General features: G+C 40.8%; 1 pseudogene; it reads left to right on the forward strand.

The window, feature by feature from the left end:
* The first annotated feature begins 4,053 nt into the window (after positions 1–4,053).
* The window catches only part of LOC114047514, a 25,708-nt pseudogene continuing 5,222 nt past the window's right edge, over positions 4,054–24,539 (forward strand).

Genomic DNA, 24,539 nt, shown 5'->3' on the forward strand with positions numbered 1-24,539 from the left:
CTGCCATATGCCGGCAGCTAAGCAGCTAAGTGGTGCAGTGGATAGAGCAGTGGCCTAGAGTCAGGAAGAACTGAGTTCAAATCTGGCCTCAGACACTTAACTAGCTGTGTGACTCTGAGCAAGTCACTTAACCCTTATTTGCCTCAGTTGCTCATATGTAAAATGGGGGCACATCAGAGAAGGAAATGAATGGCAAGCCACTCCAGTATCTTTGCCAAGAAAGTCCACGGGGTCACATAGAGTAGGACACAACAAAATGAGCGAACAATAACCATGTGCTAGGCACTGTGCTAACAATGAAGATAGATAAAAATAAAATAATCCCTATGCCTTAAAGAATATACATGCTATCAAAGAAAATAGTATGTACACATACTTGTGCATAAGTTTCACATACATGTGTGTGTGTATAGATACAAGGTAATACAAATCAGGTAATCAATAAGCATTTATTAAGCACCTACTAGATGCAAAGCTTGTGCTAATGATTGGGATATGAAGATAAAAATAAAATAATACCTGTGCTTCAAAGAATTTACATTCTATCAAAGGAAGCATTATGTACATATACTTGTATATAAGTATTATATATAGTATATATACATATATCTATATCATGTGTGTGTGTATATATATATATACATATATATACACATATATATACACAAGGTAATACAAGTCAGGAAGTCAACAAGCACTTATTAAGCACCTACTATATACCAAACATTGTGCTTAATGATTGGGATATAAAGATAAAAGTAAAATAATCCCTACACCTCAAGCAACTTAGAGGCTATCAAAGGAAACAGTACGTAGCCTTGTGTATACATCTATTACACACACACACACATACACACACACACACACACACACACACGAATACACCACACACACACAAATACACCACACACAGACACACACACACACACACATATAAACTCAAGGCAATACAAATCAGTCAGTTAACAAGCATTTATTAAGCACTTACTGTGTGTCCAGCACTGCGCTAAGTTCTAGGAATACAAAGAAAGGTAAAAGACAGTCCCCTGCTCTCAAGGAGCTCTCAGTCTAAGGGGCTGATGGTGTATAAACAAGCCATTCACAGGATAAGTTGGAGATAATCAACAGAGAGAGGGCCCTACCATTAAGAAGGGACTGGGCAAAGCTTCTCACAGAAGTAGAGTGCACTATCCATTAGGCCAACCTGCCTCTAGAGTGACTTGCCCAAGATCATACAGTAGTTGTTAAAGCCAGGGTTTAAACACAGGTCTTCCAATCTTCCATGGCCAGGGTGTTTGTTTGTTTTTTTCACTACAACACATTGCCCTGAATAAAAACTGAAAACACAGCCCACACACAGGCATTACTGCCTTCCTGCCTACAATAACACTTTCAGCCACTAGACACAAGGTTGCAGAATATAAGTGAGGGGTCCAATGGCAGGCATAGAGGGTTCCACTTTCCCTCATCTTTTCCTTCCTTAGTTTTTTTTTTTTTAATGCATATGTTCTTTTATTTTTTTTCCTCAATTACATGTATAAACAATTTTTTCTTAATTTGTCATTGCTGTTCAGTCATTTTTTAGTCATGTCCAACTCTTTTGTGACCCTATCTGGGGTTTTCTTTGCAAAGGTACTGGAGTGGTTTGTCATTTCCTTCTCCAGGTCATTTTACAGATGAGGAAACTGAGGCAAACAGGGTTAAGTGACTTGCCCAAGGTCACACAGCTAGGAAGTGTCTGAGGCCAGATTTGAATTCAAGAAGAGGAGTCTTCCTGACTCTATACACTGTGCCACCTAGCTGCCAATTTTTAACAGTTTTTTTTTTAATTTTAAGTTCCTAATTCTCTCCTTCCTTCCCCTACTCCCTTCTTGAGAAGGCAAGCAATTTGAGATAGATTATACATGTGCAGTTATATATTTTCTACATTAGTCATGTTGCAAAAGAAAACATAGACCAAAAAAAAACACCCAACAAGAATAATAAAGAAAAAAAATGTTAAGTACACTTCAATTGGCACTGAGACTCAATCAGTTCCTTCTCTAGAGATACATAAAATTTTTCATAATGAGTCCTTTGGATCTGCTGAGAATAAGGCATTCACCACTGATCATCATACAGTATTGCTATTACTATGTACAATGTTCTGGTTTTGCTAATTTCACTTTGCATCAGTTCGTGTGAGTCTTCCCAGGTTTTTCTGACAGCACATCATTTCTTATAGCATAATAGCACTCTATCACAATTATATGCCACAACTTGTTTCAGCCATTCTCCAACTGATGGGCATCCCCTTAATTTATAATTCTTTGTCACCGAAAAAAGACCTACTGTAAACATTTTTTGTACATATAGGTCCTTTCTTTTTTTCTTTGATCTCTTTGGGGTACAGACCTAGTAGTGGTATTGCTGGGTCAAAGGGCATGCATAGTTGGTTGCCCTTTGGAAATAGTTCCATTCAGAACGGTTGGGTGAGTTCACAACTCTACCAACAGTGCATTAGTATCCCAATTTTCCCACATCCTCTCCAACATTTATCATTTTCCTTTTCTGTCATCTTAGCCAATCTGATAGGTATGAAGTGGTACCTCAGAGATATTTTAATTTGCATTTCTCTAATCAATAGTGATTTAGAGCATTTTTTCATATGACTATAGATAGCTTTGATTTCTTCTTCTGAAAACTGCCTCAAGGAAATCTTTTTACTTGTGCAGAAGAAAAGTGAAAGAAAGAATGTGGAAGAACCCTGGTTAATGGAGAGAATTGTTGCAACCACCAAGAGGATTTGTAGTCACTCCCACCAAAAATGGCCACATATTTCAAGGCAAATCAATAATAATAGCTAGTATTTATATAGTACTTTAGTGTTATCTTAACAACCCTATGAGATTAGTGCTGTTCTTATTGCCCTTTAATAGCTGAGGAAACTGAGCTAAAAAGTGGTTAAGTGACTTGCCCAGGGTCAAACTACTAGTAAATGTTTGAGGCTGGATTTGAACTCAGATCTTCCTGACTCCAAGTCCAATACTCTATACTAAGCCACCTAGGAGGATGGAGTTAAAGAAGAAAGGATAGTGTGGGAAAATGCCATCCTAAACATGGTGGCAGACTCGATTATCCAGTGCTGATTTAAATTGCCATGAGGTCCTCATAACTGGGGACAGTTTCAACCCTGCCCTGCTCTCCTCAACCCATAATGCCTACCTATTGGGATCTCATCCAGACCAAACTGCTGACTAGTGTTCTGGAGGAGTCCAGAATTCTTCCAGGGAACATGGAATGACTCAGTCACCCTAGTGACAACTTACAATGGATAAAATGCAGAGAAGAGACAAGATTTTCCTTTTGAAGTCTGGGAGAAGTTACAGCTACATCCCTCAGAAGGACTCTTGCCTTATTAAGCATCCCAATCTCAGAGCCCTCTGATCTTTTTTCTCTTTTTAATCAAAAAGGTACAATCAGTTCAGTTTTGAAAAGCTAGCCCAAACGCCATGTCCAATGTTGGATCAGATTATTATTGAATGCCCTCCCACACCTGTTGGGTTTCAAAGAAGAACAGTCAGACAATCAGTAAACATTTATTAAGCGCCTCTAGGTGCTAGGTACAGTAATGGAGAGACCTCAGAGCTTACTCTTTGCTGGGCTGATGGACTCCTGTTTAGTTGAGGTCCATTTCCCCCTACTCCCAACAATTATCAATAAACAAACACAAGTGTGTGAGAGGGAAACTTTACCCCTTTTGGTTTTCCTAAGATGGAAGTCCCCTACTTCTGGGAGAAGCAGTTCTGCATTCATCTACCATGTAGCAGGCTGCATCTTTAAAACTACCGTGCTGGACCAGTCTTGTTCTTTCTCCTGCAGCGTCCAGAGAGGGTCAAGATCAGGTTCAACCAGCACTGGCACTATGAACTGACTAGGCCTCACAGCCCTAAGAAATGGGCTTGAGATTTCGTGCTGGTCTCTATCTCTTGTCCACTTCAGTTCTCGACTCAGAATGGAATTCCAGCGCCAGAATCAAGTCATGGTGACCTAGGGGACAGGATTCCAGGCTAGATGTTGCAGCCAGGACAGCCAGGACAGGAATCCCCTGAGGATTCCCTGAGGGGAACTTTGGACTTGGAACTTGGTGGAGCTGTGCTAGATAGGAATTGAGCTAAACTGTAAATCTAATTCCTTTCCCCTCCCCAGAGACTGAGGAGGTGAAGGGGGAATTGCGCCCCACCCCAGGTGTTGGGGGGCAAGGTTTGTATGTTTATTCTTGCCATACCTCTGATATAAATATTCCTTTGTAAAAAAAAAAAAACCTGACTGTTATTTGGTTGAATAGACCTGGTATGCCCGTGGTGGGGGCCCCCTAAAATTGAGGGAACACCATCAGTGTAGGCTGGAGTCAATGGCAGAGAACCCAGACACCCCCAAGTCTCCTCAAAGTTACCAGGGATCCCTGGGGGGGCGGGGGGGGGGGGGCTGAAATGTAAAACACCTGGCCTCCAGACAGTGGGGCTTGTAAAATGTTGTTATACAAGCATTTATTAAATGCTTCCTATATGCTAGCACTGTGCTAGTAGTGAGATTAGAAAGGCAAAAATAAAATAGCCCCTGCCCTCGATGAGCTTTCATTCTAATAGGGAAACTAACAAGTGTATATAACAAGCATGAGTATAAAGAGAATACATACAAATATATCCAGTCATGCAATCCAAGCGAGTTGGGAAGGGAGTTGGGGGAGGGAGGGTCCTAGCATTGGGGAATCAGGATTAACCAGACTCCCCTAGACTGTCTGCCACTGACTGCTGGATAAATGGGATCTCAGAGCAGAGATTTATTTCTGCTTCCCTCCCCTTCCCCACCTCCCCAGCCTTTCCCTGTCTTGGTAGTTCCACTAACTGCCCAGTGAGAAGCCAGGTCCAAGAGATGACAAGCACAAAGACCCTGGGGACCCTTCTTAAACAGGAACTTTACTTGAACGAGATTTTCAAAGCCATCAAGATTTCCTCTATCTCTCTTCCAGACTCCTGGGAGAGTGGCTTTCATTTCAAGGTGTCACAATATTCATGCATCTCTTTCAGAAGGATTTTTGCTTTTTGAACTGAAGGTGGCAGTTAACTATGGGACTTTAAATTTATTTCAAAGGAAGCAAAAGGAAATGATAGAAGAAGGAGGTCATAAGAGAGAGAGGCTGGCTTCTTTACCCAAGGAAGAAGGAAAGATCGCCTGTGCCTAATACTCTGGGCTAGAACAGAAAGTCTAGGTCGTAGCCCCAGACAGATCTAGCTCAGTCTATGTCTGACAGCCTTAAAAAGTAAGTCACTTTCCTGCTCTGGGTCTCATTTGCTCGAGTAGGGAATCTGATAGAAGTGACACGATATATTGGATACAACACTGGACTGGTGTCAGGAAGACTAGAGTTCAAATCCTACCTCAGACTCTTACTAGCTATATGATCTTGGGCAATTCACTTAACCTCTCTGTGCCTCAGTTTCCTTACCTATAAAGTGGTTAGTAAATACACAATCATCTAATCCCATCGAGAACTAATGTGAGGTGCAAGAATTAACAGATTCTACAAAGCAAGTAAGGCCAGAAAAGAGTAGCCAAAATAATGGGGTTTGATGGGGACCCATATTTTCTACCAGAAGCCATTCCTTGAAATTCTAGGGGAAATCACTCAACTCCAAAAGCAGATAGCAATACATTTAGGATTACAGGGCATAGGTGTCCATCCTCACTCTGCCACTTACTCCCCAGGTGACCTTAAGGAAGTCACATAACTCAGTTTTGTCTTCAGTTTGCTCTGCTATAAAATGAGAGGGTTAAACTAGGTTCCTTCTAGTTCTAAATCCTATAAGCCCATACATTTGAGATCTTGAATTTCCACGTAGTTCTGTGCATCTTGTTCACTTGCTCTCCAGATCCTTTTTCCCCTCTCAGCTAAATTAGACATCCCAGAATTTATGTTACCATTTTCTTGGCCCTAGATCCACAGCAAGATTTGAAGGCATTTTAAACCTGCCTTAGGAAGTGTCAAACACCATTCCAACATTGTGGACATTTATTTGAATTTTCCACTTTATGTCATGGTTGGTAACATTTCCTCCATTTATTTTTTTTCTCAAGTCATAGAAAACTTTCTAACAGAGCATCAATTTTCTTGGAGTTGAGTTTTTGATTTGTCCGTGAAATGAAAGTGTGTGTTCCCTCAAGAACATCTCTAAAATTCCTGAAGTCTGTAATGCTTTGATTGTTTCCCAACCTTTTTTCTGGGCTGGTAATTTATCTTTGCCGCTTGTGTGCAGACTTTAGGAGTGGTATGATTTTGGGGAAGCTGACCTACAATATAAGATACTATACTCAAGATTTTCAAAATCAACTGATCGTGAAGTATGGTTATGAAACGGTTCAGTCAGAGTTGGTGTCTAAACCAAATGCTCAACAGGAAAAATTTTCTTTTATCTGATGTGCCTAATGTTGTCCCAAATGAAGCACTAGTTGATGCTTTAATGCTATTTCCTGCAGCTTGCTCTTTATCTGCCATTGCTGATTACAATGTTGTTTCTTGAATACTAAAGAGCATATGTAATACTTGCAACATTCACCCCAATAGTCTATAATCAATCAATCAATAAATATTTATCAAGTATCTACTATGTGCTGGGCACTATGCTAAGTCAATTTTACATGTGCATTTATTGTCCTATGCAAAATTCTCAAAATTACAGCAGAGGAATTTAAAAATTCCAAACTCAAAGCATGAAAATGACACTAGAAAATCAGAATATGTCATGTACCAATGGAGTGAGGCTAGAGCTAAGTCACCATAGACAGTGTGACTCAGAAGGTGCCAACAGTTGTCTTGCTGGATGCATAACAGGTCCAAAAAGGTGGGAAAGGATGGTTGACTCAGTTTCCATTAAGAGTAATCCAGGCAATCAGAAGAGACATTTGTAATCTACATTCTAGTAAGGATTCTCTTTTGGTTGTTGGTTGTACTAGATAGCTGCTGCTGAGGTCTCTTCTAACTCCAAAATTCTGAGATTTATTTTGGTTGGTTCATATCTCTTCCCCTTCTTTCCACTCCTAAATCTCACCATCCTTTCTCGTTACATTTCACCCAGATAGGTCTTCTTCCCTCAAGTCTCTCCTCTCTTTAATCCACATTCTGCACAACCACCAAAGTGATATTCTTAAAGCACAGATCTGACCACGTCACTCCCCTCCTCAATAACTCGAAACTCCAATGGGTTCCTATTTGTACAATCAAATATAAACTCCTCCATTTGATATTTAAAACTCTCTGGATGGGGTGAGGAAGATGAAAAGACCACTCAAAACTTGAAACAAAAGTTTGGGAAGCATATAATTCATTAACTGACAAACAGATCGATTAGCTCCCAGTGGCACCATCTGTTAGTACTTTTGCCTGTGCCTTAGACTGCAGCATTCAGTCAACCAGCCAAGCTTACATATGAGCACCGCAGCAGTCTCCAGAGATATTACACTGTTTCATGCAACGGATACTTTGCACAAAAACATCTACGATATTTCCAAGACCATTTCTGCTCTGGTGCCTCAGGGCAGTCCAGTTCTCTACTGAGATGAAATGGAAGTGTGGTTGGCTTCTGAGGCCAACCTCTTGGAGGAAGCTCTAGAAAAATATGGAAAAGATTTCACTGACATTCGGCAAGATTTTCTTCCAGTGAAGTCCTTAACCAGCATCACTGCATATGTACATGTGGAAAACAACAGACAGATACGTTCAACAGAAGTGGTTGAAGGTAGCTGAAGCAGAAAGCAAATTAAAGCAAGTGTATATACCTAGTTATAACAAGCCATGTCCAAATCCGATTAATGTAACTAATGCCAAGGCTGGTGTTATAAATGGCACCAGAGTACAGGGTTGAACCCAGGAGTCAGCCAGGCTTATGGAAGCTGCTATGCCACACAGTCTTACCACTGGTATTTTTGGGGTCCCCCTAACATGCAGTGTCATCTCTGTGCATCTTATTGGACATACTGGAAGAAATATGGTGACTTGAAAATGCCAACCTGATTAGACGGTGAGAGATCAGGACCAAACCACAACAACATAAGTCCTCATCACGTCCCTGTACAGAGCAGTGGGAGTCCAAAGTTTGCTATGAAGACAAGACTTCTACCTACGTACAACCAAACTGACAAGGATTGCCAGGTGCCTGTGTTGAGGTATACTGCATCCCTGGCAAGCAGCAAGGCATCCTTACATGCCTATCGACGGTGCTACTATCAAAGTGGAATGTACTGCTCGATTACCGAAGCCTCACAGAATCCTTTGGTATTAAAACAAATGGTACGAAAACCTTTGGAAGCTGTGCTCCAGCATCCAGAGACTCATCCCCACCCTCCAAAGCCAGACACCATAAAGAGTTTTTCTAGTTCTCTCAACAACCTTACTCTTGCCAAGTCAACTCCATTCATTAATAATGGGTCCCCAACCATCATGGGCAAGAGGAGCTATGAACAGCCCAACGGCATGGATGGGAATCCTATCAAACAAAAGTCAGATGAATTCATGGTAGATCCCTGCCTCCAGTGAAAAGGAGGATGAACTGGATTGATGCTCCAGATGATGTGTTTTACATGGCCACAGAGGAGACCAGCAAAATCTGAAAGTTGTTTCTCATTGCCCTTACAAGCCCATCATCCTTTGACCAAGCCAGTCCCTGTAACTTGGGCAGCAGACCCTGCCAGTGAATGAGGAGTCTGTCATCATGGACGACTAGCAGCCGTTGGGTCCTTCACACCAGCTTCCTACCCCGACTGACCCTCTGGAACATCTCTGGATTTGTCTGAAAGACAATTTTTTTCACTGCCTCACTGAGGCACTGAAGAGGGGAGAATTTGCAAAGCACTAATTTGCATATTTTAACCCCCTTGAGGAACTTGATTACTTCTGTGACATAAACTGCTTTTACCAGTGCACTCTCATTCTTTATCTCTTCCAACCCTCTCTCTTCTCTTCTTCTCTCCTATACCCTTCCTCCTTTTACTTTTCTGCCATCCTTCCCTCCCTTCTTCTTTCACCCTCTCACTTTCCTGTACCTCTTTCTCTCCTTCCTCTCATTCCCCCCATTTTCCTCTTCCTTTTCACTTGTGCTTTCTTCCTCCTTTAGGTGGGAGCACGAAAGGCATTATGTAAGAGGTGGCCTTTTGAGCTGACCTTAGAAAAAAATGAAGGATCTTAAGAGAAAGAGGTAAGGAAGGAGTATATTTCAGGTAACTGGGCAACGTGCAGAAAGGCAGATGTAGAATAGAGAATGTCATGTATCAGAATCAGCAAATAAGTCCATTTGGCCAGCCTGAAGCATGGGTGAAGGGCCATAGATACAGGACTACATAGGACCTCTTCCTCCTTTCTTCTTCCCCCTACTTCTGTTTTTATTTTTGGGTAGTCTCCCTTTCCTGCCTTTCCCTTCCATTGGAATGAGGACCCTGTTCCTTGTGTGGGCACACTGGGGAATAATTAAAATTTAACTATTCAGAGAATACAGAAGAGTCATATTTATCTTTTTGTTTACTTTTTGGGTGGAGTGAAGACTTGGGAATCTTTCGTGTCTCTACTGGAGCTAGCCCCATTGGGCCTCTGCTTCCGTGTGGCTACGTTGTAAGACTGTTCTATTCTGTTGAAGGTGCCATTTTGTTTTATTTTTATCACCTTTTTTGTAAATTGACTTGAGACCTGTAACTCTTATATTTGGAATATTAGAATCAGAAAAGCCAGCAGAAAGTTCAACTAGTTGTCTTGGGTCTGTTCCTTGCCTTTACAATAATTTTTACATTCAAAACAGAACAAAAAAAAAAAAGTCCAAACCCTTTCTCATCTCTTTAGCACCAAAACTATCCCGTCTCCTTGGCCCCCAGGACAGCTTTTGCAAACCCAAGAATCCTGGCAACAGTGCATTATCTTGGCCTCTGTGGGTTCATAGTGGAGAACGCTAAGAAGCAATGCTCAATTGTTTGCTTTTCTCCTACAGAGAGGTCTGGAAGTCTAAGCCCTAGGACTCTGACTTAGTGCCAGGTGTAACTAATATTGGCTCTTGTCTCTAATCACCACAGAGATGTTTTAGCACAAGTCAAGGGCAGAGAAGCAGAGGTAAAGGTCAAATTACTTAGCCCCATTTCTCTAGCTCTCCTTCACCACCACTACCACCCAAGCCCAAACCTTACAGGACTTTGGACTTCACTTAACATCAGTATTCTGGAAACAACGTCCTTAGGTTAGAGGACCATGGCTTGTTAAGCTACACTACTGAACAATTTCCATTTTGGAGGGAATTTAATGTTCAATTGGATTTTAATTTGAACACAACTTATCTCTCAAAGTCACATCTTTTTTACCAGAACCTGTTTGTGTTTCAAATTTTCATATCTTCTAGTTTTGTTTTGTATTTGAAGGCCTGACTAATTTTTCTCTTATGTCTCCTCCATGTGAGGCATTTCTGAACAAAAGAAATCTCTATTGTTTGAACAGATGTAAACTCTCATTTGCAAAGTGTGCTGACTTATACGTGCCCCTGCTTCTGACAGACAATGCATGGAATAAAGCCCTTAGTCATTTCTGCCTACTGTGTGGCCATGTGACAGGCCAGGGGACCGCCGTGTTACCCACTCTAGGAGATAAGGTTCATTGTCCAATGGCTGCATCAGGAAATCCTGTGGCAAAAGACAAGACATTTCTGTTCTCTTCCTTACAGCGCAAATAAATCCACTAATGGAGCTTTTGTAGGAAAAAAATAGATGGAGTCAGAGGTCCTCAGTTCAAATCCCACTTTGGATACATACTACCTGTGTGACCCTGGGCAAAGAACGTCATTTCCCTGGGTTTATAAAATGAAAGGATCAGATGGCCTGTGGGGTCCTATACCGCCCTATAATCTATGGTCCTTCACCCATGCTTCAATCAGACCAAATTGACTTATTTGCTGATCCTCATACATGACACACTCTGTTCTACATCTGCCTTTCTGCACATCGCCCAGTTACCTGAAATATACTCTCTCCTTACCTCTGTCTCTGAAGATCCTTCATATTTTTCCAAGATCAGCTCAAAAGGCCACCTCTTACATGATGCCTTTCGTGCTCCCACCTAAATGCTTGTACCTCCCTCCCTGAACCACCTGGTATTTATTTTGCCTGTACTTATGTTTGTTCACATTGTCTCTCTCATAGAATTCAAGCTCTTTGGGGGCCAGGTTCTCTATTTTTGACTTTGTATTCCCAGCACTTAGCCCAGAGCCTGAATAGGCTCTTAAATCTTTGGGAGTGAATGAATGAGTGAGTGAGTGATAGGGGGAAGAAGTCAGAGGAATGGGTAAAAGTTACAAGAAGATAAATTTAGGTTTGAAATAAAGGAAAAACATTCCAACCATTAGAGTTATCCAAAAGTGGGGCAGACTGCCATGGGACATAATGGGGAGGGAGAATGGTCAATAGAATCAAAAGTTTCAGAGAGGTTAAGAAAGATGAGGATTGAAAAGAGGCCATCAGTGGTAGCAGTTTAGGGATTGCTGGTGACCTTGCAAAGAGCAGTTTCAATAAATGGTGAGGACAGAAGCAAATTCCATCCATTAAGATCCAAACAAAACACATTTAATTAATGCCTCTTCTACTTGAGAGCCCTATAAATACTTGAAGACAGTTATTATGGGCCACCCTTTCTCCAGGTTCTTTTCTCCAAGCTTAAGATCAGTAGCTTCCTCCACTCAACCTTGTGTCTGCTTTGTTTCTGTGTTTTCTATACCTATATATTTATATATTGTCTTCCCACTTGTGGTGTAAAGTCCTTGAGGCATGAACAGAGACTGTTTCATGGATTGTTTGTTTTTTTAACTTAGTATCCTCAGCTTAGCACAGCACTTGGCACTCAGTAAGTGCTTAATAAATGCTCTCTTGATTGATTGGCTACATTAAGGGATGCCTAGTGTTTAGGATGAGGGAGGTAATGGGTTTGCTGCCATAGGGACTCTGTCCTGGTCAGACCCTGGTCTGGAGTACCAGATTCAGTTCTGGGTTTAGGAAGCACACCAATGATAAATTGTAGAGAATCCAGAGAAGGGTCAGAGGCATGATGGTATGATAGACCACAGAACTTGGGGATAAGGAGCTCTTGGGTTTGAATTCTGCCTCGTAGTGCATTGATAAGAGCACTGGACTTGGAATCTTCATGAAGGCTCCCAGCTCAAATCCTTCCTCAAACACCTGCTAGCTGTGTGACCTTCGGCAAGTAGCTTAACCTCTACTTTCTTACATTTCCTCATCTGTAAAATTGGATAATAATAGCACCTACTTCCCAGGGTTGTTGTGAGTCTCAAATGAAATATTTGTAAATCACTTTGTAAACTTTAACACACTACATAACTATAATAACTAGCATTTGCTAGTTACTATTATTGAGGATTTTGGCCATCCTTATCACACCAAATATAACTGACATCTGTTTAAGTACATTTATTTCATGTGATCTTCACAATAACTTTGTGAGATAAGTACCATAGACTTTATCATCTCAATGAAGATGGTAAAATTGACATGGAGAGATTAAGTCTCTGTGGCAGAATTCAAACCCAAGAGCTCCTTATCCCCAAGTTCTGTGGTCTATCATACCATCATGCCTCTGACCCTTCTCTGGATTCTCTACAATTTATCATTGGTGTGCTTCCTGAACCCAGAACTGAATCTGGTACTCCAGACCAGGGTCTGATCAGGACAGAGTCCCTATGGCAGCAAACCCATTACCTCCCTCATCCTAAACACTAGGCATCCCTTAATGTAGCCAAAGAGCACATTAGCTTTTCTGGCTGCTGTCTTGAACTGTGCCCTCTTTTCCCAATCCAACCTATGTCTAGCCATACCTTCCTCCATACTTCTACTTCTGTAGCTAATTTTTAACCAAGACTTTATCCTTTTTCAAATTTAGTCATTAAATTCAATCTAATGTTCAAGGCTAACTAGATCCCTTTTGGGTGAGGACCCTCTTGCTCAGTGCCTAGCTCTCACTCCCAGCTTTGCATCTTCCACAAACGGTAAGCATGGTGGAAGACCACAGGTGAAGGGTTAAATTTTTGTATATGTCTATACCAGAATGATATAATAAGGGAAGGTAATTTGTGTTGATCTACAAGGTCGCAAAACAGAAAAAGGAGGCAATAGAATTGCTGATGAACTGTGGGATGGATTGCACAGGTCTCGAAAACAGAATGTTTTCAGGATAAGAAAAAGGACCTGGGTCAATATGATGTCAACTGGGGAACAAGGATTGGTAAAGAGAAAAAGCCACAGTTGTTTGATCGAGGGTTTAAAATTGAAACAATCTGAGAGAATTTTGTTGTCTGTTGGTCCACTTGCATACATGTATTCAGCATACATTCATGTATTCTGACTACTGCATGTGACAATCAATAAACTTCTCATTAACTTGAGATGATTCCTGTCTCCTCATTTTTATGCCCTAACACAGAATATTTCGCATGATATTCAGCATTGTAAGTGGTGATCCCCAAGGCTCTTACTTGCAAAATCTTCCCTTCCCCTTGATTGGCCCCGAGATGGTTAGTGATGTCACAGTCTTACCCTAATTCTGTGCATATCCTAGCCATGCAGTTCCATGACTCTTTAAAAGCTAGGTATTTTCAATGACTTTTTTTTTCTGCTGCAAGGGGATGATACCAGCCTCAAGTCTCTTCCTCTCCCACATCATTGCCCAAATATATTCTGAGAAGGATGAGTGTCTTGGTGTTGTTCAGAAGTTCTAATTTCCCATTCTACAATTCTCCTGATTTCCTTCCAAATTTTGCCTTCCTCCCTTAGGGAATTTTTCTCCTTCTCAGTTGTCTTTCTGTTGTTTTGTTTTTGTTTTTGTTTTTGAAAAAAAATAATTAATTTCTTTATGTTTAGTTTCAACATTCACTTTTATAAGATCTTGAGTTCTACATTTTCCCCCTCCCTTACCTACCCCTTTCAGCTGTCTTTCTCCTTCTCTCCTTCCTTTCCTTCAAGCAGAGGTGGAAACACAGAAGTTATGTAATTGTTGCCATCATTGTCATTATTCTTATCATTATTTAGAACAACAAATCTTATTTTATCAATAAATTACCCTTTGATATCTTGGAGAGGCCCAAGGCTCATAGAGGCCTTGCTTGTTGACCTTAGATAACTACCTTAGTAGTTCTTCACCTCTCTCCCTACCTTTCTCCTTTAAAATTTATTTTTAACAGAGAATGCAATATCCCCTGGGCTGTCATTCCTTGAAGGACAGCTGCCATTCCTCCTGTATAATGAGAAGTAGGGACAGGGGGACCCAGGGGTTGGAGCTAAAGAGTGAGTTCCCACTTTGAGAACTAACTTTCTTTTCCCCCCAGGACTGGCCATTGCAATGAGAGACCTGAGCCTCTGCCAAGGGTGTCACAACCAAGGGGTGACAAAAGAGGTTAAAAGCACCCTCTCCCCCACCCCATACACACATGATACTCACTCAGAGTCTGAATTAGGGTTGAAAATGAAACTCTGGAGACATCAAAAACCACTTGGATTCAGAGTACAGTTTTGCCTAAGGCCAGCCTTGTCCTCTGCAACTGTTACATTCACACACATTCAGGCAGGGTCTGGCATCTTTCTCTTAACTGTGGTCGTAGATTTCTAATGATTAATGAGAATTCTGCTGCTTGTTCTCAAGCCTCAGACACACAAATATTCCTACAGAAACACACACACACACATACACACACACACACACGCTCTATTTAAGACTATAAAAAATGTGTTTCCAGTGTTCATTAATTGGGCAATGTCTGCACAAATTGGGGTATGTGAATGTGACAGAACATTACTGAAGAGTAAGAAACAGCAAATACTAGGAATTCAGAGAAATTTAGCAGAGTGAAGCAAACAGTGCCAAGAAAACAACATACATGATGATGGCAGGAATGTGATAAAAAAAGAACAATAAAATGAAACCAAATGCTATGTAATTCTATGGAGAAGAGGGAATGTACTCTCTCTTTTCCTTGGACTGACACTCTCTGGGTGTAGAATGTTGCTTATTCACTGAGAAATTTTTTTTTTCTGCATAGGTTGGTTTCACTGAATTGTTTGTTGTTTATCACAAGGTGGGGGAATGAGGTTAGGGCTAGATATATCTGAAATAATTGTGATATAAAAACAAATCAATAAAACTTTTTAAAAGTATGTTTCCGGTATGATTCCTTTTGGGGTTTACGCTATGGGTAGTGGTCAACATCATAGTCCTCCTTTTGAAGTGGTGAGGACAAAAAAGGGAGGGTGGTCTACCTGTTCCCTCCACTCCTCCTGAGCGCCATCAGTTCACAGCATGGCATCTGTCTACTTTCTTGTTCCCTTCTTTCCTCCTATGGAAATGTAGTTTGGGATGTGGAGTAAGTGGCAGAAACACCCAGAAGTGGTAATTACAGCATACCTCTGGCATCCATCCCTTTGTCTCCAGGAAGCATGGTGTAATGAAGACAGTCCTGGATATAGAGTGAGGAGGACCTGGTTCAAATTCTACTCCAGCCACTTTCTGGCTGTGTGACCCTGGGCAAGTCACTTAGCCTTCCTAGTCCTTAGCTTCCTCATCTGTACAATTAAGGGATTGGATTCATTGGCATCTAAGGTCCCTTTCAGCTCTAATTTTATGTTCCTACATTTTATTTACATCACAACCACCTTATCCTCATCACCTTTAATCTGGACTATTGCAATAGCTTCCTAATTGTTCTCCCTATCTTCTATCTCTCCCCCTCTCTAATCAATCCATCTTTCATACAGAAAACCAAACAAATATGTTTGAAGTCTGACTGCGTCAATCACCCACACAAGAAACCTCAATGGCTTCCTATTGCCTCTAACATAAATTTTAAAACTCCTTATTGACATTTAACACAGCCTATCCAGCCTATCTTACCAGATTCATTGAACAGTACTGCCTCTCATGCAGTCTGAATCACAGCTAAACTGGTTTATTTGTTGCTCCATTTCCAAATGGAAGCATTCCATTTCCCACTTCTGGTCCTTTTTTTTTTTAATTAATTTTTTTTTCAATCAGCAAAAATTTCTCTTTTCTTAATCCTACCCCTAATTCCCCCAACTGAGAAAGAAAAAGAAACAAAATCCCTGTTATAAACATGTATAGTCAAGCAAAATAGATTCCCTCATTGGTCATGTTTTTTAAAAAAACTGAATTTGTATTCAAGGTCATCACTTCTCTATCTGGAGGTGGGTAGCATGTTTCATCATGAGTCCTCTGGAATGATGGTTAGTCGTTGCCCTGATCAGAGTTCCTAAATCTTTCAAAGTTGCCTGTGTTTACACTTTTGTTGCCATTATATAGATTGTTCTCTTCCCTTCACTTGGCATCTGATTATACAAATCTTTTCAGGATTCTCTGAAACCATCCCCTTCATCATTTCTTTGAGCACAATAGTACTACATCGCATTCATATACCTCTCCCTCCAAAGCAAGGGCCTTTTCTGCTGTCCTGTCCTATCTCCCTGGAATGTCAGAAAAGAATCCCATGGTGATACTTGACAACAGAGCTTCTTTGACTTTTTTAAGTAGAATCATCTTTTTACACTGATAAAGTTGAACATGACAACTTGTGCTAAAACAAGCAGAAAAAGCATTGGAAACCACCCTTCAAAATCGGAATAGACATTTGAGCACTGTAACTTTTTACACTTTGGGGGATATAAAGTGTAGAAATACAACTCTACAAGATTACCAAGGGCAATGATGTTGTAAATTGGGATTTAATAAGAATTTTTTGATCCCCAATCATTCTGAGAGGTTCTTTAGGAGACACAGATGAAAGAAAGCAGGTATCTTTGAACCCAAGAAAGAACTTTACAATCTGAACAGGAAGACAGAAATCTAAGACAACTAATTATATGAGACAAAGCATAGCACAGAGAACAGAGGGTTGCCCTGGAGTTGGAAAAACCTGGGTTTGAGTCCTGACTCCAACACACACATATCAGTTATGGTAGTCATTCAGTCAACAAGCATTTATTAAGCACTCAATGTGTGCTAAGCACTGGGATAATTCCTGTAGATGCAAAGAAAGGCAAAAACAGTCTTTGCCCTCTAGGACCTCACATCCTAATAGCAAATACAATATGTAGATAACTATGAGATATAGACAAAATATTCTAATGGGAAAGACTACATGTAAATGATATATAAGGTATAGACAGAGTAGATAGCCGGTAACCTGAAAGAAGAAGGCACTAGCACTTGGGGGCGGGGGGGGAGCCGAAAAGGACTACTCCAGAAGGTAGAATTTGAGATCTCTTAAAGGAAATTCAGTGGCAAAAGTGAGGAGGGAAAGCATCTCAGGTATAAGCGACTGCTGGAAGATCAAGTGTCCTGCAAATAGGCCAGTCTAGTTGGATAGTAGAGAATATGGAGGAAGTCTAGAAAAGGAGGAAGGGCCGGGTGATAAAGAACTTAAATACTCCACCCCTCTCCTGAAAAGCAGAAACCAGAAAATAATTGAAGGGATTTATGTGTAGGAGGGATTAAAGCTATTTTGTTTAGCAGAGGGCAGAACCAGGGACAAACAAGCAATCAATCAATATTTTTATTAAGCATCTTCTATGTGTCAGGCACTGTTCTAGGTGTTAGAGATCCAAGTACAAAGAATGAAACAATCCTGATTTTCAATGAGCTTACATTAGAATGGAAAAGACAAAGAGTTGATGTACATATAAAAGCAGATGGATAGACCAGAGAGTGAGATTGAACTGATACTCAAATGGACCTGTGCTTTCATCAACTTAGGAGTTCCTCCAATGAAGAGATCCATACCGGACCATCCTGTGTGACTTATCCATGTTCTGCCCAAAGTTGGATACATAGAGTCCCACCCAGCATGCTGAAGGTCTTCCTCTGCAAGACCAAGCACTGTGAAAGGATTTAAAAACATTGATTTCAAGTCTGAAGGAGCCTCAGAGGTCCCCTAGTGCCTACTCGCCTGCTCCCCTACCCACCTCAAATTTAGAGAAGAGGAAACTAGAAGTCAGAAAAGTCAAATGACTTACCCAAGATCAGAAAAGTACTAGGTGGTAGAATTGAAATTCATCCCAAGTCCTTCGATTCCAAATCTGTGATCTTTCCCCTGAGTCATCCTGGGTACATAAAACTGGGGATATAAGTCCCAGTGTGTTTGGGTAGTTTTGTACTACAGAATTACACCGAATTGCTTAGTGTAAACCTGCATATTGTTTATTCATAGAAATAATCAGTGTTGTCAGGGGTTTGTTTTCTTTGGCTTGGATATACACTTAGAAGTGTAAAAATGGGGAAAAAATCAGAAATTACTGGAGAGAGAGAGAATAGATTGGGGGTGGGAGGGGAGAAACAAACCAAAGAACTCCTTGAAAATCTGAAAACATGTTTGCTCAATTGGATAGTGAGTTGTCCTTTTTTTTTTAATTTTTATTTCTTTTTTACATTGAGAATTAATCAATTGTTCCCTCTGGGGCTTTCTATCTCTGGACACATTTTTAGTCCCTGACTAAGCATAGGAACTGAGCGTTAACTAAGCCCAGTGCTGGGCATACGGTGTGTGAAGCACTTCAGGTCATTATTAGGTTCTCTCCCTTCCTTTGAGCCTCCCCAAGCCAGTTTCTTCTCTGCTGTGGTTTTCGTGGTTGTCTTGTGGGAAGGAGAATCAGTAGAGACTGAAAGGATAATTGGTTGTGTTTAAATACAAGTAAGCCAGACTTCACTGGGCTTCTTGTGAAAGCTGAGCCACACATAAGATCAACAACAATGCTAGGAGCGACTTGGAAGGGAAAAAAAAGCTCTGGAAATACCAGGTTAGCCATTATTATTGTTGCTGCTCTTAATAAAACAGGTGTTTTTGAAGTGGTCCTCCAACCAGTGCCAACGCTTTGAAAATGGCCGTTGCTTTATTGGTTGCTGAAGCAAAATAAAAATCAAATTAAAGTTTAATTCACCTCATAATTTTCTTTACAGCTGCTCGGCACTGTGTGCCTCTGGGCAAACTCCAGTGTCTTCCCAGCCGATGACATGCATCACACAAGAACTTGCTGCTTTGCCATGTCCTCCTCCTTTCCGCCTTTGTCTCTCCGTCCCTCCCTCCACCTCCACCCCCTCCCCACTCTGTTTTTTTGTCTTCTCTGTGGCTCTCTCCCTCCTTCCCTTGTCTGCCCTTTCCTTCGACTCCTCTTTTTTCTCCTCTCCCTGTCTCCGTCCCCTCAACCTCTGTCTTTCTGTCTGTCTGTCTGTCTGTCTCTCTCCCCACCAAGAAAATATGTATAGAAGGTGTTTATAGCTGGGGGAAGGGCAAAGACTTAGTCCAAGTTCTCACAATAATGAGGACCTAGGAGTAAAGGGCAAGTTGGCTGAATGGATATTAGTAGCAGCTTCCAGGTATAAGAGTACCTCCTCACCTCCTCCCTTCCCCCCCATCTCCATGGCAACAAGGAGAGAGCTGCTGGTCTCCCCTGTTGAGTGACCTGCGACATTGACACAGACCTTACCCAGCCTCTGCCTCCTCAGAGCAGAGAGGAAATGAAAGTCGTTGCCTTGGCCAGGCAGGGGCAGTTTGAAAATACTGAGAACTGATGCTGACAGCTTCTCGGTTCCCACTTTGGCCCCAATATCTGCTCTTCCTTAAGGGGATCCAGCCCCTAATAGTTGAGGTCTTTTAGCTCCTTGTCAGACCCCAGTCTCAGAGGTGTGTTGAAAAACAGGCTGGCCAAACAATTACGGTAACAGTCACCATTTAAGCTTTCATAAAATTTAACACTGTCACAAGGCTTGCAAAGCAAATAGCCTCATTTTACAGATAAGGGAACCACAGTTCCCTGAGAGAGGTTAAGCGATTTTCTCAGGCAAAGGCAAAACATGAACCCAGGTCTTTTAAGCTCCAGGTCCATTCTGCTGCTAAACAGGGTAGATACCAACTCTTCCTAAGGTGAACCTATGGGAGAGTCACTGTGGTACAATGGAAGAAGTCTTGGCTCTGGAATTAGGAGAGTTGGTTTCTAAGTTTAACTGCTGCATGTGTGACTTGGAGTAACTTGAAGGGATCTTTTGAATGCTTCCATTTCACTTCCTCGTGAGTGGGAAGAGAATTCTGTGGGACTCAAGTTTCTTCCTTTTTCAAATGAGGAAATTGGAGTAGTGAGTATCTAAGGTTCCTTTAAGCTCAAAATCTTATAAACTCCCTTCCTTCTCCTGTGGATTTCTATCCTCTCCTCTCTTTCATTCTCCCAAGGAAAAGGGCTATGGGAAGTCTTTTTCGGAGACTATCTCCATTCTTTCTCCGATTCAGTTAGCCCTTGAATGATAAATTTGTTATAAATAGGTTTGGGTTTCCCCTGCCCTATCGCCATTGTGACATTAACAGGTATTGAGTGTCGTCCAAATCTCTCACTGTCTTGGGGTATTTGGAGGCAACCTCTCTGTGTCCAGAAGTTCTCTATTCAGTTATTTAGGGGGAGAAAGAAGACACTAAAAAATTCCCTGCTGGAGAGAATCTATTGATTATCACTGGTTTATCCTGCATATATCTTGTTTGTATATAGTTGTTTGCATGTTGTCTTTCCCATTGAACTGTTAGTCAATTAAGAGCAGGGCTTGCCTTTTGGTTTTCTTTGTATACCAAGCACTTAACACAGTGCCTGGCACAAGGCTGGCACTTTGTAAATGTTTTTTGACTGTCTAAATGACTGATTGAATTACCTGAGGATGTGCTATTGCTTAGACTTTTCTACTTTTCTAGTGTAACCTCACATATTTTGCATGCTTAGACTACTGCCTGGGATCTTTTCTGGTGTTTTGAATCAGTGGTAGGGAGAGACAGAAGGGTCAAGAGATCAAAATGTGATCAAGGGGAGAAAGGCGAATAGGGTAGATAGGTCAACATACTCCCGTTAGACAATTTCAGATTTCTGTTTAATTTCTGGTATTGTACCAGTTTCTTATTCAAACTAACCTCTCCACCCTAGTCACTGGATAGCCTGGTATGTTAGAAAAATCACTGGAGACCTGAAATCAAGCCTCAGTTTTGTCACTGCCTTGTGTGATGTTAGGCAAATCATGTGACTTCCATGAACCTCAGTTTCTTCATCCAGATCTCACTCAGGAAATTTCCTCAACTCTCTAGTATACCAAGCTAGGAATAGGGACATGATAGAGATTCCCAGCTCTTCTATCTGCCAGCTTCTTCCCCCCAGTCTTTCTCTAACTTCAAGGATCTGAAGAGAAGTTGTAATGACATCTCCTCTGTTGTAATGTAATCTCCTCTCTTGACGCTGGAAACCAGACGCCTAGAAGAAATCTCTTCTTTGTAGCTCTCACCAAATCTACCTTTCACACAGATGTGGGTCATTGATAATCAATCCTCACCAATAAGGAGAGTCCCATGCAATTGGCCCTTTGAGTCAAGGGTTACTAAGTGTAAGCTCCCAATATTATTTTCATGTTAGGCAAAAGTGTGTGTTAGGGATTGGGTGGATACTCTTGCTTAAAAATCTACATCCTACTCATTATCTACCAATCTTTGGTCTCCAACCTTAAAAAAGGGGAGGGACTACTTTCCTCATCTATTTTTTTTTGGAATAGCATTACACTATTAAATTGATTACTTTATATTTTATTAGGATATCAAATAGACCTGAAGATTTAATATTTGTGGCTGCACTACTTTGAAGGCAAGTACTCCTATTTCATCGCTGCCTATTGTAAACCTCTTTCTTAAGGCTTGACTCTTTAAGGAGCCACCCTCCTTCATGAAGCTTGCCCTGATTCCTCCAACCAAAAGTATTCATTCTGAGACAAACTAAATTCCTTATCTTTCCTCTGCTGTCTCAGAGTTTGTTTGGAGAGACAGTTGAGCAGAGTAAAAAGAATAGAAATAGAAATCACGATCCTGGAAAGTAACCTATATAAAATGAGATGTAATTACAAAAGGCTTTTTCTTTATATACCAGCTTCTCGTGATCATATATGTCTCTTTGAACATTTCATAGACATTTGCAGAGCAAAACATCCTTAACCTGGAACATCAGCAGGTAACACAGAGAGGGTGACTGACTTACATGGCATTGGTGATGTATCACCATTATGACAGGAAACTGACGAGGTCTGCTCTGACCACTAGAGAGAGCTCTTCATTCTGATACCATAACCTGGAAAAGAGGCTGGTTCCTAATTTACGGAAACAAAGTCTTTCCTCTTTTGCTTCCTTTTTTATGTCAAGTACTTTCCCATCATGAACTCCAAGCTATAAGGAGAGGTGCTGTTAAGTCAATGGAAAAGAAATAATAAGAGAAAAAATAAATTGGAAAAGGATAAAGAGGAAGAAAAGAAAGAAAACAAAAAGAAAAAAAATTTCCTCATTTGTCATCACAAAGCTCTAAAAACATCATTTTAATTAATTTTCTATCACAATCCCCATTCCATACTATCAGTGACCATATGTCCAGAGGTCTAAAAATCTGGGATATATAGCTTCTTCCATTAGTGAACAATAAGAGGTCTCTCGCTTGTTCATAGCTTAAGCTTATACCTTTGTAGAGATTTTCTTGGAGGGAAGGGGGCAATTTCCTAATTTCTCGGATTCACTTCCTCTAGATGGCAAGGTTAAGGGGTGATTGTTTTGTTTACAAAGGAACCAAGAGAAGTATTTATAACACTTTCTATGTTTGAACCTTATGGGGTTCATCCTCTTTTCTCTTTATTCCTATATAATTCAATTAGGTGAATATCAATTCAGCCCATAGAAGCTTTGGGCTCACTCTCTCAACCCATATTCTCATTTGTAAAGTGCCTGGAACACAGTAGGTGCTATGTTTATTCCCTTCCTTTCCCTTTCCCCTCCATCTTTAGCAGGTTGGCTCCCCAGAAGACAGGTAGCTGCTTCTTCCCTCAAGATCTGGTTGATTCTGAGGAATTGAGGGTGTGTCTTTTTCTAATACAGTGGTTCTCAAAGTGTAGTCTGGAATCTTCAAGACCCTTTCAAGAATCCATAAAGTCAACACATTTTCGTAATATTAAGACGTTTTAATTCCTAACATGGTAAATATGGACAGACATAACAAAAACAAAAGATCTGAATCAGGGCATTCAATAATTTTAGGAAACTTTGAGAACAACTGTTCTGGTACCCTATCTCACAAACAAACCCTCTTCTGGAGCATTCCCCTGAAGTGATCACTAGCTAATATTCCCCCAATACCATCTAGTCAGTGATTATTGCCCCATACCTTTAACCAATTAGCTATAACAAGGGGATATTTACTGAGAAGAGAGCAAGCCCCAAAACAGAAAAACACTCTCCTAAACTGGGGCACCCTCTCTCTACATACTCTTTCCCCTATTGAATTGAATTATTAAACTCAATATGCAAACATTTGTTAATCAATTACTATGTGAAGGTACGAAACTAGATGACCTCAAAGGTCTCTTCTATCTTCGAATGCCTTTGAATTTTTTACAATTTATATGGCACCCAGTACTAGAGATACGAAGATGAAAAATGGTACTATGCATACTCCCAAAGAGGCTGTAGTACAATAAGTGATACATGGTAGATTATATGTGGCAGATTGTGAAAGGTTCAACAAATCAGAAGATGTGAAGGCCTCTTCCTTTGTATCATGAGGATGTCAATAGACCCAAATAGCTTTAGTAGCTAGCATAAAGGTTTCTTCCCTTTCTCAAGAACATTTTCAGAAGGGAAACAGGAAGAGGCATAAACACGAATAGCTTTCTGTTTTATGAGATGTTACAGCTTATAATCTTCCACCATCCTTCCCCCACAAGATTTTGTAAATGAGTTTATGTTTCAAATTGGTATTGCTTTTGGCTGTTATCTTTTCCTTTGGTAGGAAGCTTGTTTACTGGCTGAGACGATTGTGCTAGTCTCTTTTGTCCTCCTTATCGTGGTAATTGCTTTACCCTGTTAAACCTTCATAGGAAATAGTGATAGTCTGTATCCAGGTGTTTGCACTTAGCCATTCCTATTTTTATGACTCTATAATTTGTTTAAATTGGCCAATCAAAGAACAAACATTTATTAAGCATTCACTTTGTGCCAGGCACAATGTCCACTAGGAATACAGGGTCAAAAAATGAAAAAGTATCTGCCCTCAAGGAGCTTCTTTTTTTTTTTAGGCAATTGGGGTTAAGTGACTTGCCCAGGGTCACACGGCTAGTGTCAAGTGTTTGGTCTGAGGCCAGATTTGAACTCAGGTCCTCCTGCCTTCAGGGCTGATGCTCTATCCACTGAGCCACCTAGCTGGTCCGAGGAGCTTGTTTTCTATTGGAGGTGTAATGTGCACATGTATTCATATGTGCGTGCATGTGAGCATACACACAAAGTATATATATCATATACACGCAGACATGCTTAAAATGCCCTTAGACAATGGGGACATGTATATGTGGGTGCATATATGCATTTATACATAACTTTGTGTGTGTGTATATATGTGTATGTGTATATATGACATATGTT

The sequence above is a fragment of the Vombatus ursinus genome, unplaced genomic scaffold, assembly GCF_900497805.2.
Source record: "Vombatus ursinus unplaced genomic scaffold, bare-nosed wombat genome assembly UNPS02014789.1, whole genome shotgun sequence".
Classification (NCBI taxonomy): Eukaryota; Metazoa; Chordata; class Mammalia; order Diprotodontia; family Vombatidae; genus Vombatus; species Vombatus ursinus.